Source organism: Leiobunum rupestre, chromosome 2 (genome assembly GCF_980474605.1).
Source record: "Leiobunum rupestre chromosome 2, qqLeiRupe1.1.hap1, whole genome shotgun sequence".
Classification (NCBI taxonomy): Eukaryota; Metazoa; Arthropoda; class Arachnida; order Opiliones; family Sclerosomatidae; genus Leiobunum; species Leiobunum rupestre.
In genome coordinates this window covers 60520356-60536144 of record NC_143385.1, presented here as the reverse complement: position 1 = coordinate 60536144, position 15789 = coordinate 60520356, and the positions used below count along the sequence as shown (strand labels likewise).

At 34.9% G+C, this 15789-nt stretch overlaps 1 protein-coding gene across 3 annotated transcripts in view; it reads left to right on the top strand.

The window, feature by feature from the left end:
• LOC149958587 (excitatory amino acid transporter-like) overlaps positions 1-15789 on the top strand; it is a 128338-nt gene that overhangs the window by 34316 nt on the left and 78233 nt on the right. Inside the window, exon 1 of one of the 3 annotated variants that reach the window (XM_090165941.1) lies at positions 1113-1377. The exons of 1 other annotated variant lie outside the window; for it this stretch is intronic. The gene's annotated coding sequence lies outside the window, so the exon portion shown is untranslated. Of the gene's footprint in view, positions 1-1112; positions 1378-4722; positions 4745-15789 lie in introns of those variants that run through there. One more of the 3 variants, XM_090165944.1, reaches the window with a different exon arrangement.

Sequence of the window (15789 nt, the reverse complement as noted above, 5' to 3'; positions counted from 1 at the left end):
TACATTAATTTACATTACATTACATTAATTTACATTACATTACATTAATTTACATTACATTACATTAATTTACATTACATTACATTAATTTACATTACATTACATTAATTTACATTACATTACATTAATTTACATTAATTTACGTTACATTACATTAATTTACGTTACATTACATTAATTTACATTAATTTACGTTACATTACATTAATTTACGTTACATTACATTAATTTACGTTACATTACATTAATTTACGTTACATTACATTAATTTACGTTACATTACATTACATTAATTTACGTTACATTACATTACATTAATTTACGTTACATTACATTACATTAATTTACGTTACATTACATTAATTTACGTTACATTACATTACATTAATTTACGTTACATTACATTAATTTACGTTACATTACATTACATTAATTTGCGTTACATTACATTACATTAATTTACGTTACATTACATTATAGTAATTTACATTACATTACAGTAATTTACATTACATGACAGTAATTTACATTAATTTACATTAATTTACATTAATTTACATTAATTTACATTAAGTTACATTACATTATACATAAAATTAAAATACAAATTTTGTATATACTATTAATGATATTTTATAGCTTCGTGAAGTTACGTAAGTTTTGTATTAGGTACGTTGAGTTTCATTCAAACAAAGCTAATACCAATGTTACATAGGAAATTAACGTTTTTTCTTTTCTAAACTTAGTTAGTTACGCGGCTTTAAAGAACCTTACGGTGCCATACTAAGTTGGCAGCACGTATATATAACGATTAGGATTTTTACGACACTAGCAATTTAGTCCTTTACGCGAGTCAACCTAACATAATACTAGTAATTTATATCAACGCCCGGTTTCAATTTGTTGCGAACTTAACATGTTAAGTAGTACATTGTCAATACCGTAAAATCGTCAACAGTTGGATGGCAGCGCGATTTACAAGTAGAGTGTATATAGTTTCACTATGTAGATAGTCTGGTCGTCCATCCTCGGAGATAATATGGGACATCACGTGGTTTCCTGAACCGCCATCTAGCAGCGGGAAAATGAAATGAATAATTTCCGCTTTTAGAAAACGTTTCCTTTTGGTGCCAGGTCTCCGTCTGCTGCAACCATGTCCGATTGTACGCACTGTGTGAAGTGAAACTCATGGATTTTAAACAATCAATTCGTGATCTGTGATATCCAGCTGATATTTCTTATATTTATTCGACATTTTTCGGAACGACGTTTTTGATTGGTTCGGCTTTGTATGGAATTTATCGGTGATTGATTTTGTGCCTTTTGATTGGTCGGTTACGGCGCGGGTGATTGGATCCTGGCTTTCTCTACCTCTTGGTAAGATTTTATTATTTTAGAAGTCTTAGTCTTGGAAGTTAGTTTGCTAGTTTAATATAGTCTGGTTTAAGTTTTGTTGGTATATTTCATTTTCATACAACCCAAATGAAGGTTTAACTTTTAAGTATGTTCAAAATTAATCTATAACCTAAACGTATATCTTCGTTAAAATATTAAGTTTTTAGTTTCATGCATCTACTCAGGAATTACCGAGTTCATTTTTCTTAAAAAGATTTAAATGTTTAAATCTTATTCCAATTTAAATAAATTTAGGGTTGTAATTAATTTTAATCTACATTATTTTTTATCTTTAGAGGAAAATTCGTTCTTCTATATAACTTAAATTTTGATAAATGTATGTTTACCTCGTAAATATGCTTAGCAATGTAGTTTTAGTTTTTCTAGAAATTAGTTTAAAATCATTTTAGTTCTATTGTTATCGTAACCCTGTTTAAAGTTAGACTTGTGGACTGATTTTTTCCCATACTATATTGTATTTTATTTTATTTTATAAACGCATGATTATTTTTTTAATAGTTTTAAACTTTTCAATTCCATTTCCTGAGAATTTTATTCTTCAAATTATTTTCGGTTAACGTATTTCTGCAATACTTAAAAGAGTTGAAATTAATTTAAATATATTTAAAGATGTAACGTAACCCCAAATACTCTAAAACATTAATTTCTAAAACGCACTATTTTAAACGCAAAATTTAAATATTTTAAAGGCTATTTCGTTTTAAACTATACTTGTAATTAAATTGTTTTAATATTTACCAAGAAATACCCTCAAAATAAATTTCTTTTGAAATTAAATTCTATAGAAAATCGTTAGAAAATAAATGGAATAAGAAACAAAGTTGTCGAAATGACGTACAGCTTAGGCCTTATTATTTTCAAACGATATAATCAACAATCCACATAATTTAAACTCCAAAAATAAGATTAATTTTATCTTCCCTGGAAACCAATATGTTTGCAATATTGAAAAAACCTCCAGTATTTTGCAACTGAAGAGTGGAAAACCATCAGGATGAACTGGCTTCTAGAAGTTCTTATTAAAAAAAATCCTTGTCGGAAAATGGTGGAATAAAAATCCATCTGTAACATCCGTGGTTATTAAGGCTCAGCTACAGCGGCACTTGTGATAATTCTGACATCCTGTTTCCCATATAGACGCCAGCGTAGCCTATCCACGCTCTTAGTACTTGTATCGCAAGCCCCTACGTTCCGCCTTGTTGCTAATATTAATCCACATAACCCCGCGACTACGCGCGTACTGTCAAGACAGGTTGGCATTCTCGTGGAATTTCAGTCGCCAGGGGTAGTTTTACTTGGCATTGAAGTCGGTAACGGTTTGACCCTAAATTTCGGACATTTTTATATTTTCATGACGATTTGGAATTTTTACCATTTCCAGGACAATGTGAACATTTTAAGATTTCCAGGACAATGTGAACATTTAAAGATTTCTAGGACAATTTTGGACATTTTACGATTTCTAGGACAATTTTGGACATTTTAAGATTTCTAGGACAATTTTGGACATTTTAAGATTTCTAGGACAATTTTGGACATTTTAAGATTTCTAGGACAATTTTGGACATTTTAAGGTTTCCAGGACAATTTCGTACAATTTAATATTTTCAGGACAATTTTGTACGTTTTAAGATTTTCAGGACAATTTTGTACGTTTTAAGATATCCATGACGATATCGAACATTTTAGGGCTTTCAGGACAATTTTGGATGTTTTAAGATATTACTGAGAATTTCGTACATTTTATGAATTTCGCGGACAATTTCAGACATTATAAGTTATTCATTAAATTGTCGGACAATTTCTATGTTTTATACTTACACAAATTATGTTTCTTATGATAGGAAAATAGCATAGTATCGGAGGTATCCATCTTGGCTATAAAAATGTCACTTCGCAAACTCGAGTTAATTTTCAATGGGCACACATTTCCTACCTTGAAGACCCTGTAGCATTATCTACTATTAAAATAAATTTCGAATATACCGCTATTGTACAGCGCCATCTAGTATCAGTCGTATGAACTATTTCTCATCTTTCGAGAAAAATTCATGTATAATTAGGTATGGAAAATTTCAATTTAACTAAAAATTTAGTTCGTATATCTTTAATTAAAACTGAATTTCATTATATCATTTATTTAATAAATCATGAATAGCAAATTATTGAATTAATTTGGCAAATAAAAATATTTTAACAACCAGTCATCGACAGATGGCGGTTTCAGTTCGAATTTCAGTCTGGCTTAGATAGTACCATAGGTCTATAATTATATAAGTGTGTCAGTTAGCCGAAATAGTTACTGATAATAGTTAACTGCTGGACTAGAGAGAATTGACAGAAGAGCCTCTAACGAGAAAAGCGCGCAATGTAGAAACATATTATCACTACTCGTCGGTAATATATCTTTTTTCCGTAAACCGGTTGACTGCCACGTTCTCAATTACCTAAACACGTTCTCGCAGCTAGTTGATCCTCGGATGAAGAAGCTTTGGTCGTCCAGGGAGTTGGGGTGAAATGGGTGGTCTACCAGTAATGGTTTTGGATGATGATGACGCGCGTGCGGCTTATGTCCCGATGACGTTCTCGGGTCAGTGGTTGGGTGTATTCGCTTGACATGTGTCTCTCCTTTTAGCGTCGTGTGTTTTGGTCATTGGGGATTTCTGCAAAAAGATTGCCTAGCGCGTAGGACGGAAGTCACTATATCCAGGTATTTGCGTGATGTCTTTCAAAAATCACCTAGTCATGACCTGGGATATGAAAATCTGTTATCAGCCCAAAAAAATCCCATCTTTATATAGACAGTCACAGTCTACTGAAATACGCTTCGGAAATTTGTTTTTTAGTCAGTGGCTGAATATTAACAACTCCTTCTGAGTTGAGTTTGCAAGGTCTCTCCTCACTGGTTTAAGGGGTTTCCCCTTCTACAAAAACTTGTAGAGGTTAACGGTAATAGTGGCTCGCATGGCATGTAGGGCTTGCCACCAACCTCCTACGCATTGTAACCCGCATTGTTAAAGTCACTTGATGACTTAGGCCTAAGGTGGTGCCTTTGGTATTAACCTAGCACATTTATTTCATTCCCCCCCTCTTGTAAAGATAAACTTCTTATCGTCATCCTTTCCTTTAAAGGGAACAGAACCGCAAAGCAAACTTTATGGAAGACCCCTTCAATTTTTCAAATTACCCTGTACAGTGGCACCCAACATTTTTAAAGTAAAGCCAAGAACAACCAGAGCTGCAAACGCTGGGGTTCCACACCAAATACCTGAGGTTATATTCCCTTTAAGCTTGGTAAGACGGCAAATTGACAACGTTATGAAGGGAGGTGAGGAAAAAATTATTAACCCTCTGACCTTTGACCTATTTTGTTGGATTTAGTGAAAAATTGGATCAAAATGAATACAGTAATACTATTCTTCGAGGGGCAGTTCACTCCAAGGATTATTAGGACACCCTCGTATAATTAAATCATGATTAAAATAGATTAAAATTAAATCTGTAGCTTTGGCTGTTCAAAGATTAAAAATGATTAAATCATGATTATATTTTTGATCATGATTAATAGGACACCCTGTATTAGAGTGATCTGCCCCTTGGTGTTCTTCAAGGTGACCTTCTGGTAGTTTTTCTTAAGGCAAGGTACACGATGGTGAAATAGTAGACGGGTTAAGCAACCCTTCGGGAACAACTTGTAGCTGAGTGTAGATAAAACTACGTCTACACTCCTACAAGTTTCACGTACACGTTTTAAATCTTTGGTTTAATCTCTCTATTGTCTGACGGTCAATGACCTTTATTCCAATGCTGCGGGGTCGTCCTGACTTATTACAAAAGGTACCAAGATAGTGCTTTATCGGTCATCAAGTCTGACGAGAGGGGAGAGACGTTACCAATTAGCGTGGCCCAAGTATCTCCAATAATTTGGGATCTCTTGGAAATTATGCGAGTTATTTGTAAAATCATAAGTGGATAATAAACATAAGTATGGTACAGAACGAATTATGTTAATGATAGTTGTCGTGGAGTGATTCCGAACAGGAAATTCGACCCTTCCTACTCTTTCCGTTGGCAAAATAGTTGGTTAGTTTGATGGCCTACACGCGTTTAGGTTTGAAATTCGAAGAAAACTAACTTCTGAAATGGAGCCAGTGTTTACAATAGTTATTTTTATCTTCCGATTCAATAATTCATCATTATTTTCCAAAAGTAAGCGTTATTTACACTTTTGAAATAGCGCTCCGAATCGGAGGGCGTTTTCCTGATGAAAATGATGAGAAAATCGAGTCAAATAAAAGCTAATTTCCATCCCCGTCTTTTGACGCGATAAATTGCACTTGGAAATTGTGGGTATAGCTATTTCTATGTAAAAAATATGTTTTCATAAAAACAATAACGTGTTTTTTTTTCGGCCTAGGAGCGCGCAAAATTTTAAATTCGAGGTCAAAATGTAACTTCATAAGGAAAACGCCTCCAGCATGGGGAGTATAGCAATCTGATAACTTCGGTGCGTATTTAAACAAGACGTACGACGGTCGGAATACACACAATCCTTCTAATGTGTTAAGTTGGTTTGAGCTATTCACAGCAACCTGCAACGCCGGTATCGCAACCAAAATATATCCACGGTCACACATATAAACATATCTACACTTATTTGTTACTTCTAGTCATACTTTGAAAGCATCGAAAATTTCTTCGATCAGTGTCACTTTTATTTTTTACTTCTGATCACACTTATTTGTTACTACTAGTCAGCCGTTGAGTGTCACACTTATTTCTTCTAGTAACTTATTAGTTACTTCTGATCACATTTATTAGTTACTTTTGATCACATTTATTAGTTACTTTTGATCACACTTATTTTTTACTTCTGGTCATACGCCGAAGACTAGGCCGATCAGTGTCATACTTAATTATTACTTCTGCTCATACGTTGAAAGCGCGGCCCACTCTGAACGGCCTTGAAAAACGCCAGAGGGAAACGGGCGCGTAGACCTCTATAAACACGCGGATTAACAATGTTGGAAATTGCGGGGGTCCGTATACGCTGCCCAAAAAACCTTACTTAGAATTAAATTTAAGGAACGTATTTGCAATTCTAGGTTAAGTGTAAACCACAGCTATTCAAAAATATAACTCTCATGAAAATTGGACTTAAATATGTAGATTTTTAGGCGAAAATATTAAACCACCAAAATTGGGGTCCCGTAAATTACCCTGAAAACTATACTTAAATTTAATATTTACTGATATAACCGAAGTTGTAGGTCCGCTGAATCCTAACCTATCCAATAATATTTTTTTTAACGTTATCGGACTTAATTTTAAACAAAATATCAGAAAATCACCGAAAATAGTAAATTGGGCAAATTCCCAACTTCTTGGGCTCCGATTTGAAAACTTTATGAAAGGCTATCAATGGTAATGTCTGTACATCCGAACGAGATATAATTGACACGTCTAGCCCTAACCGTTGACGAGGTATGCTTGACACGTCTAGCCCTAACCGTTGACGAGGTATGCTTGACACGGCGCCATCGGCGGCATCGGCGGCAACGGCTACACTGTACGTGAGACTAATACACACAAATCCTTAGGATTGTGTGTAAAAACGGAAGAACACTAAATCAGATAATGAAGTTACTCGTGATGTGGATTCATCTGAAATGCTGTAGTTCTTTCCGGTAACAATGATTTCGAGTATGGATTCGCGGCTTAATCTCTGGAACTATAGGCGTGGAAAAGTGCCAGAATCTGATTGGTCAGATCCGCTTTAAGGAGACACCAGAAGTAAATGGACCGAAGTTATCAGACTGCTATACTCCCCATGTTGGACGCGTTTTCCTTATGAAGTTACATTTTTACGTCGAATTTAAAATTTTGTTTTCGTTTCTAAGAAACCTATTTTTATACATAGAAATAGCTATACCCACAATTCGCAAGTGCAATTTATCACGTCAAAAGACGTGGATGGAAATTAGCTTTTATTTGACTAGATTTTCACATCATTTTCATAACAAAAACGCCCTCATTTACTTCTGAAGGCACGGAGGGAGAGTAGACTCCATTTACAACCAGAGTGTTATAAACGCCCGTGTGGCCCTTGGACAGCTAGGAGCAACAAACACAACACCCCACACAAGGAGAACGCAACCCGTCAAAAGTCGTGGATTTTCTTATGTACGTTTATCATTGGCTTTAGCGCCTGCTGCCGTCGGAAGGGGGAAATTCGGAAATTGTCTTCCCCCTTTCCGTAAAACGCTCAGCGTCAGGGCTCGTCCAATGAAATTTGTATACAACACTGCGTTAGCGCGTTTAACGGCTAGCTGTGTTCTGCTTGTGTTTGTTGCTCCTAGTTGGACAGGGACGTTTCGGCTACCCTAAAAAGTATACAAAAGTTTATTCCTCGTCCCTCTATCGGAGAGATAATGCGTAATTAATTCTGCCCATGCGCGTAGATATCAGATGCATTAATCCTGTTACCTAAGAGTCTGTGATTTCTAAAAAAAATGCCATACATGATCCCTTCACCGAGGGGATAGCCATAGTGGGTCCTACGGCGGATAGATTTGGTCTTCAGCAGTGCTTCCACATGCGGGGAATTTTTCCCTTTTCCGGGATTTTGCAACCTTCAAAACGCTAAAAGGGATTAATGCAATTTATGAGGGAAAACGGGAAAAGTTAGGGAATACCGCCTATCGCGGGGGGGGGGGATGCGGGAAAACTGTTCTTTGCACGGGAAGAAAGGTAATTTTTAGCTTTTCTGATACCATTGTCTTTTCTAGTCTTCTCTAATTTTACATTTAGTCCATGGATATGTTACGAGTTACAGATGTAAAAAAAAACATTTTCAATACGTTCCTAAAATGCTTGTCATCTTGATAGTAATGAAAGTCATGATATAAATATCCATTTGCGGCTTTTGAGGATATATTTTTACAAAATTATTCTAATGTAAGTAATAAACCTTTATATTTGGACTAGCCTTCAGAGCCCCATTAAGTTGCCCCCACCCTCTCTACAATTTTAAAAACTTTCATTTGCGATCGAATGCGACCATATGCGAAACTAAAAAAAAAAGATGCGACATACTTGTTAAGTTGGAATTATTAAAACAAAAGGGGGGGGGGGGGTAACATAATGACAGCACCCCACTTTCAACTATCAACCCGGAAACACAACCAATAGAATGCGACCGCAATGCGACGTTATGCGACACCCTTACTTTCAAATGCGACATCTTAGTTAACGAGATAATCGCTATCGTAAGTGGGGGGCTAACTTAACGCGAGCCCCCCTATAACAGTTGAGGCCTCCAAACACCTTTATTCGATTGCGACCTCAATCCGACGTTATGCGACACTCTTAATTTCGAATGCGATATCTTATTTAACGAGATAATCGCTATCATAAGTGGGGGGGCTAACTTAACGCAAATGAATGCGACGCCATTTTAAATGAATGCAAATGAATAAGAACTCATTTTAAATGAATGCGACCTCATTTTAAATGAATGCGACCTCATTTTAAATGAATGCGACCTCATTTTAAATGAATGCGACCTCATTTTAAATGAATGCGACCTCATTTTAAATGAATGCGACCTCATTTTAAATGAATGCGACCTCATTTTAAATGAATGCGACCTCATTTTAAATGAATGCGACCTCATTTTAAATGAATGCGACCTCATTTTAAATGAATGCGACCTCATTTTAAATGAATGCGACCTCATTTTAAATGAATGCGACCTCATTTTAATTGAATGCGACCTCATTTTAAATGAATGCGACCTCATTTTAATTGAATGCGACCTCATTTTAATTGAATGCGACCTCATTTTAATTGAATGCGACCTCATTTTAATTGAATGCGACCTCATTTTAATTGAATGCGACCTCATTTTAATTGAATGCGACCTCATTTTAATTGAATGCGACCTCATTTTAATTGAATGCGACCTCATTTTAATTGAATGCGACCTCATTTTAATTGAATGCGACCTCATTTTAAATGAATGCGACCTCATTTTAAATGAATGCGACCTCATTTTAAATGAATGCGACCTCATTTTAAATGAATGCGACCTCATTTTAAATGAATGCGACCTCATTTTAATTGAATGCGACCTCATTTTAATTGAATGCGACCTCATTTTAATTGAATGCGACCTCATTTTAAATGAATGCGACCTCATTTTAAATGAATGCGACCTCATTTTAAATGAATGCGACCTCATTTTAAATGAATGCGACCTCATTTTAAATGAATGCGACCTCATTTTAAATGAATGCGACCTCATTTTAAATGAATGCGACCTCATTTTAAATGAATGCGACCTCATTTTAAATGAATGCGACCTCATTTTAAATGAATGCGACCTCATTTTAAATGAATGCGACCTCATTTTAATTGAATGCGACCTCATTTTAAATGAATGCGACCTCATTTTAATTGAATGCGACCTCATTTTAATTGAATGCGACCTCATTTTAATTGAATGCGACCTCATTTTAATTGAATGCGACCTCATTTTAATTGAATGCGACCTCATTTTAATTGAATGCGACCTCATTTTAATTGAATGCGACCTCATTTTAATTGAATGCGACCTCATTTTAATTGAATGCGACCTCATTTTAATTGAATGCGACCTCATTTTAATTGAATGCGACCTCATTTTAAATGAATGCGACCTCATTTTAAATGAATGCGACCTCATTTTAAATGAATGCGACCTCATTTTAAATGAATGCGACCTCATTTTAAATGAATGCGACCTCATTTTAAATGAATGCGACCTCATTTTAATTGAATGCGACCTCATTTTAATTGAATGCGACCTCATTTTAATTGAATGCGACCTCATTTTAAATGAATGCGACCTCATTTTAAATGAATGCGACCTCATTTTAAATGAATGCGACCTCATTTTAAATGAATGCGACCTCATTTTAAATGAATGCGACCTCATTTTAAATGAATGCGACCTCATTTTAAATGAATGCGACCTCATTTTAAATGAATGCGACCTCATTTTAAATGAATGCGACCTCATTTTAAATGAATGCGACCTCATTTTAATTGAATGCGACCTCATTTTAAATGAATGCGACCTCATTTTAATTGAATGCGACCTCATTTTAATTGAATGCGACCTCATTTTAATTGAATGCGACCTCATTTTAATTGAATGCGACCTCATTTTAATTGAATGCGACCTCATTTTAATTGAATGCGACCTCATTTTAATTGAATGCGACCTCATTTTAATTGAATGCGACCTCATTTTAATTGAATGCGACCTCATTTTAATTGAATGCGACCTCATTTTAATTGAATGCGACCTCATTTTAATTGAATGCGACCTCATTTTAATTGAATGCGACCTCATTTTAAATGAATGCGACCTCATTTTAAATGAATGCGACCTCATTTTAAATGAATGCGACCCCATTTTAAATGAATGCGACCCCATTTTAAATGAATGCGACCTCATTTTAAATGAATGCGACCTCATTTTAAATGAATGCGACCTCATTTTAAATGAATGCGACCTCATTTTAAATGAATGCGACCTCATTTTAAATGAATGCGACCTCATTTTAAATGAATGCGACCTCATTTTAAATGATTGCAAATGAATAAGAACTCATTTTAAATTAATGTAAATGAATGAATGCGACCTCATTTTAAATGAATGTAAATGAATGAATGCGACCTCATTTTAAATGAATGTAAATGAATGAATGCGACCTCATTTTAAATGAATGTAAATGAATGAATGCGACCTCATTTTAAATGAATGCAAATGAATGCGATGCCATTTTAAATGGCTGCGATGCCATTTTAAATGGCTGCCATTAAATTAGGTCCCCACAACTAATATCGATTATCTCAAAAATTAAATTGTCGCATTCAAAATTAAGCATGTCGCATTGCTTCGCATTGAGGTCGCATTCGAATAAGGGTGTTTGAAGACCTCAACTGATATAGGGGGGATCGCGTTAAGTTAGCCCCCCCCACTTACGATAGCGACTATCTCGTTAACTAAGATGTCGCATTCGAAAGTAAGGGTGTCGCGTAACGTCGCATTGAGGTTGCATTCTATTGGTTGTGTTTCCGGGTTGATAGTTGAAAGTGGGGGGCTGTCATTATGTTAGCCCCCCTTTTGTTTTAATTATTCCAACTTAACAATTATGTCGCATCTTTTTTTTAGTTTCGCATATGGTCGCATCGATGTCGCATTCGATCGCAAATGAAAGTTTTTAAAATTGTAGAGAGGGGGGGCCAACTTAATGGAGCCCTTTTGGCCAATTAAATTTAATATATATATATATATATTATATATATATATATATTATATATATATATATATTATATATATATATATATATTATATATATATATTATATATATATATATATATATATTATATATATATATCTATTATATATATATATATATATCTATCTATCTATATATTAAATTTAATAAATAAAATATAAAAAATGGGAATTTCCAAGTCAAAAAAGGAAAAAAAGGGATTTTTAGTTTAACAGATTTATCGCTATTATTTTTTTATCGAAAAATACGTATACTTTAAACTTAAGCAAGATAATGTACAGTTCGAAATTTTTATTACTATATATATATATTTTTCTGTTCTTTCTTATATCTCATCCGTCAATGAATAAATTGATAACAAAAGTTAAGTTGATATCTTTAGAAAAATATCCGTGTACATGGCTAGATAATTAAGCCTTTCTTGGCCAGATACTTTACGAAGGTATTTTAGGTTAAATAGGGTACACGAGGAGGCGATTTTCTGTTTGGACGAATCTATCGAAATCAATTTTACGGTTATATCACCTTAATGCTACTCTCATAGATCTGCAATCTCAAAATAACTTCTGTAAAAAGACTGAATTTGAACCCAAATAAAGGCAGTGAGATTATAAATTTCCACTGATTGCTATTTTTCCCGAGGGGTAAGACACTCTGCGAACTCAGTGCACACTGCCGTACCTTTGACAGTGCTAGATGGAACTCACGAACTCTTGAAAATATGTACCTTTAACAGTGCTAAATGCACGAACTCGGTGTACAGATTATCTGAGACTGTCTTACCCCTCGATTTTTCCTCAATTTTATTTCTAAGGGGGCTCTGCCCTCGTTTGTTTTTTGCTGTGGGGGCTCGAGCCCCACAGGGAAAATCATACGAGGGCAGAGCCCCACAGAAATTAAATCGGGGAATCAGGGAAAAATCTCACTGCCTTTTTTGGGTCCGAATAGATCTTAAAAGAAATTGATTTGAAAATCTTCATCGGTTCATTGTGTAAATTGGCGCGTGCTTGCTCGGAAGGGATAATCTTATTGGCTAAGACAAATGCAGATAAATATTGCTAAGCCCACGTGATTCTATTTTATTATCAGAATAAATAATTACACGTGCGACGAAAAAATGGGCGATATCATCGAGATTCACGCGTTTTTAATTTAAAAACCCTTCCTTTTGACGGTTTTTATTTTGGAGCGAATAATTTCTTTTAGCGTCTATTCAGTCTTTTTACAGAAGTTATTTTGAGATTGCAGATGCGAGTACCATTAAGGGGGAAGAATTCAGTAAAAGCCTCTTTTTCGTTCAAGCTGAACGTTTGTTTTAACAATTACATAATTGAATTATATTTTTCTTATTAGGCTGAACCTTCCTCTAGTGCTTCAAATAATTTTGATAATTCTAATATTAATAGTTAACGAGATATAAGGTTCTAACTAAAGGGTAGTTTGGGCGCTTGCCCAACTTGTTTAGCTCCGGCGGTCCGAATTAAAACGTAATAACTTAATTATTTTTAAATTTAAAATTGTCAAAATTATTTTAAGCACGAAACAAGTGGCTGTTATACACTTAGATATTAATTTTATAAGTTAAAATACAAAATTAAAAGAGTTCAGCTTGAAATAGCGCTAAAGTAGACAATGGCCACTGTAGTCTTCCCCCTTAAGATGATATAACCGTAAAATTGATTTCGATAGATTCGTCCAAACAGAAAATCGCCGCGTCATGTACCCTATTTTACCTAAAAAGTATCTGGCCAAGAAAGGCTTAATTATCTATCCATGTACGCAGATATTTTTCTAAACATATCGACTTAACTTTTATTATCAATGTATTCATTGTTAAGTATATGGATTTTTGGATAAAACGATAATGGCCCGTGCCCCCACAGAAATGTTTTCCGATCGCCGCCGCTGAACTAGTCTCTCGAATTTAACACGTTCACCGTGCTACGACCGAGGCTAAGCGTCAAATTTTAATCGTAAAATCAAATAAACATCTGTTCGATTGTTGAAATGTTGCTCTTACGTCACAAGACCCAGCTTTATTAGTATATTCTTCGCACGCGCGATTTGCACGTGCGCTAGAAAAGCTATATTCCTCGCGACTGTAGCGCGCAGTCGCAGATTTGTCAAAGTAAGAGACTGTGACGTAAGAGCAACATTTAAACAAGAAGGCCATGTGACTATATAAACAGAACTATTTCACAAAAATAATTAACAAAATATGAAAACTTACACACCTACATTTTGTTGTAACATATTACGTATATTTAAAAGTGTCAGAACACATTGGCCTACCACCAGGGTATTTGTTTGGAAGGAAAGTAAATTTAAAGGGTGACAGGCGGAAGAAAATCTAGGCCTTTAAACTTAGAAATCGTAAAGTGATGAAATTAAAATATTTTGCCCTGGGGCAACGATAGAGGGCGATATTTTACGGGGTCTTTTGCAAGGAGCTTTCTTTGGAGCCACCTTTTGCTTTAAATAGACGAAGACAGTAAAATCCTTGGACTGATGGGGAATTGTTTGAAATTGGGATAACTCCCATCTTTCTACGTAAACAGAACTGAATTTAATTCTACGAAATTAACCAAATTACTCCAATTCATACATCATATCTCACAAGGAGACATCCCGAAGTGTAACCCACCGATTTTGTTCAAACTCGGGGTTTTGGTAGACGTTCATGTAACTTGAAAAATCCTAAAGGTAATTTATTCAATGGGCAACCGTTTTGCCATGGCAACGAAAAATGTTTTTGACAACACAAAATATTAAATTTTCCCATTGAAAATAACATGGGATTCTGACCTCAAATTGATCAAAAGTTGATCAATTTTGATGTTTTTACTTTCAATTTTTATTTATTTTTTCTTTTTTTGGCATTTTCGAAATTTTGAAATTTGTTGAAATGTTGTAGGAATCGGTCAGAATCCCATGTTATTTTCAATGGGAAAATTTTAATTTGTTGTTGTCAAAAACATTTTTCGTTGCCATGGCAAAACGGTTGCCTATTGAATAAATTCCCTTTCGGATTTTTCATGATACATGAAGGTCTACCAATCCCCCGAGTTTGAACAAAATCGGTGGGTTACAATTCGGGATGTCTCCTTGTCAGTTACGGTCTATGAAACAAGAATATTTATTCCTTAAAGACTAGTCTAGTCATTAAAATATAAAAAAGAGCGCCATCTTTTGCAGAGGACAAAAATATATTCTCTTAATAATCGCAAATGAGGAACTCCAAAGGGATTTAAGACACACTGGTCTCTTGGTTCAGTTCACCTAGTTTGCGAAACCATCAGGAATAAATCAGCCATCATATACGAAATACTCTTTTTTGATGAGTCAGGTGATGCGAGCGGAAGACAACTTCAAGGAGTTGCCTCGCTTTATCTCGTAATACTCCGTCACTTGATACCGCGGGTAAAGATGAGTTAGCGGTCTAAGTTTGCGTAGGCTGGGTGAACAGCTGACCTCTGCCAAGGTGGCAGCTTCATCCCTGAGCTAGGTACCTCGACAATTTTTGCTTAGTTCTGTAGTTTTCTCTCATTGAATGGATTCCCTTAGAAACTGATTTCCATAACCTTGTTTTTATCCCCCTTCGCAGTATTTTGGAGTTACTTTGAAACGCCGGAAGGTGGCGTTTGAATCGTTAGCTGCGTTTGAAAAACTAGAAAAAGATGTCTCCATATTTTCCTTTTAAAGAGTTTATAACTATCGATATTAATTTCTTTATTATAGTAAATATTATAACACTATTTAAAAGATTGTACATAACGCCATAATTTTGAAAACTAGAGCACCGAATATGCTAATAACGAAGGCGTGTAGAAAGGCACCGTATTCAAAATTAATGCTTCAAATATCGTAATTATCAAAACCAGCGCACCTCACCATATATAATTATCAAAACTAGCGCATCTCACCATAGATAATTAACAAAACTAGCGCACCTCAACACATTTAATTATCCAAACTAGCGCACCTCAACAAATATTATTAATAAAACTAGCGCACCTCACCATA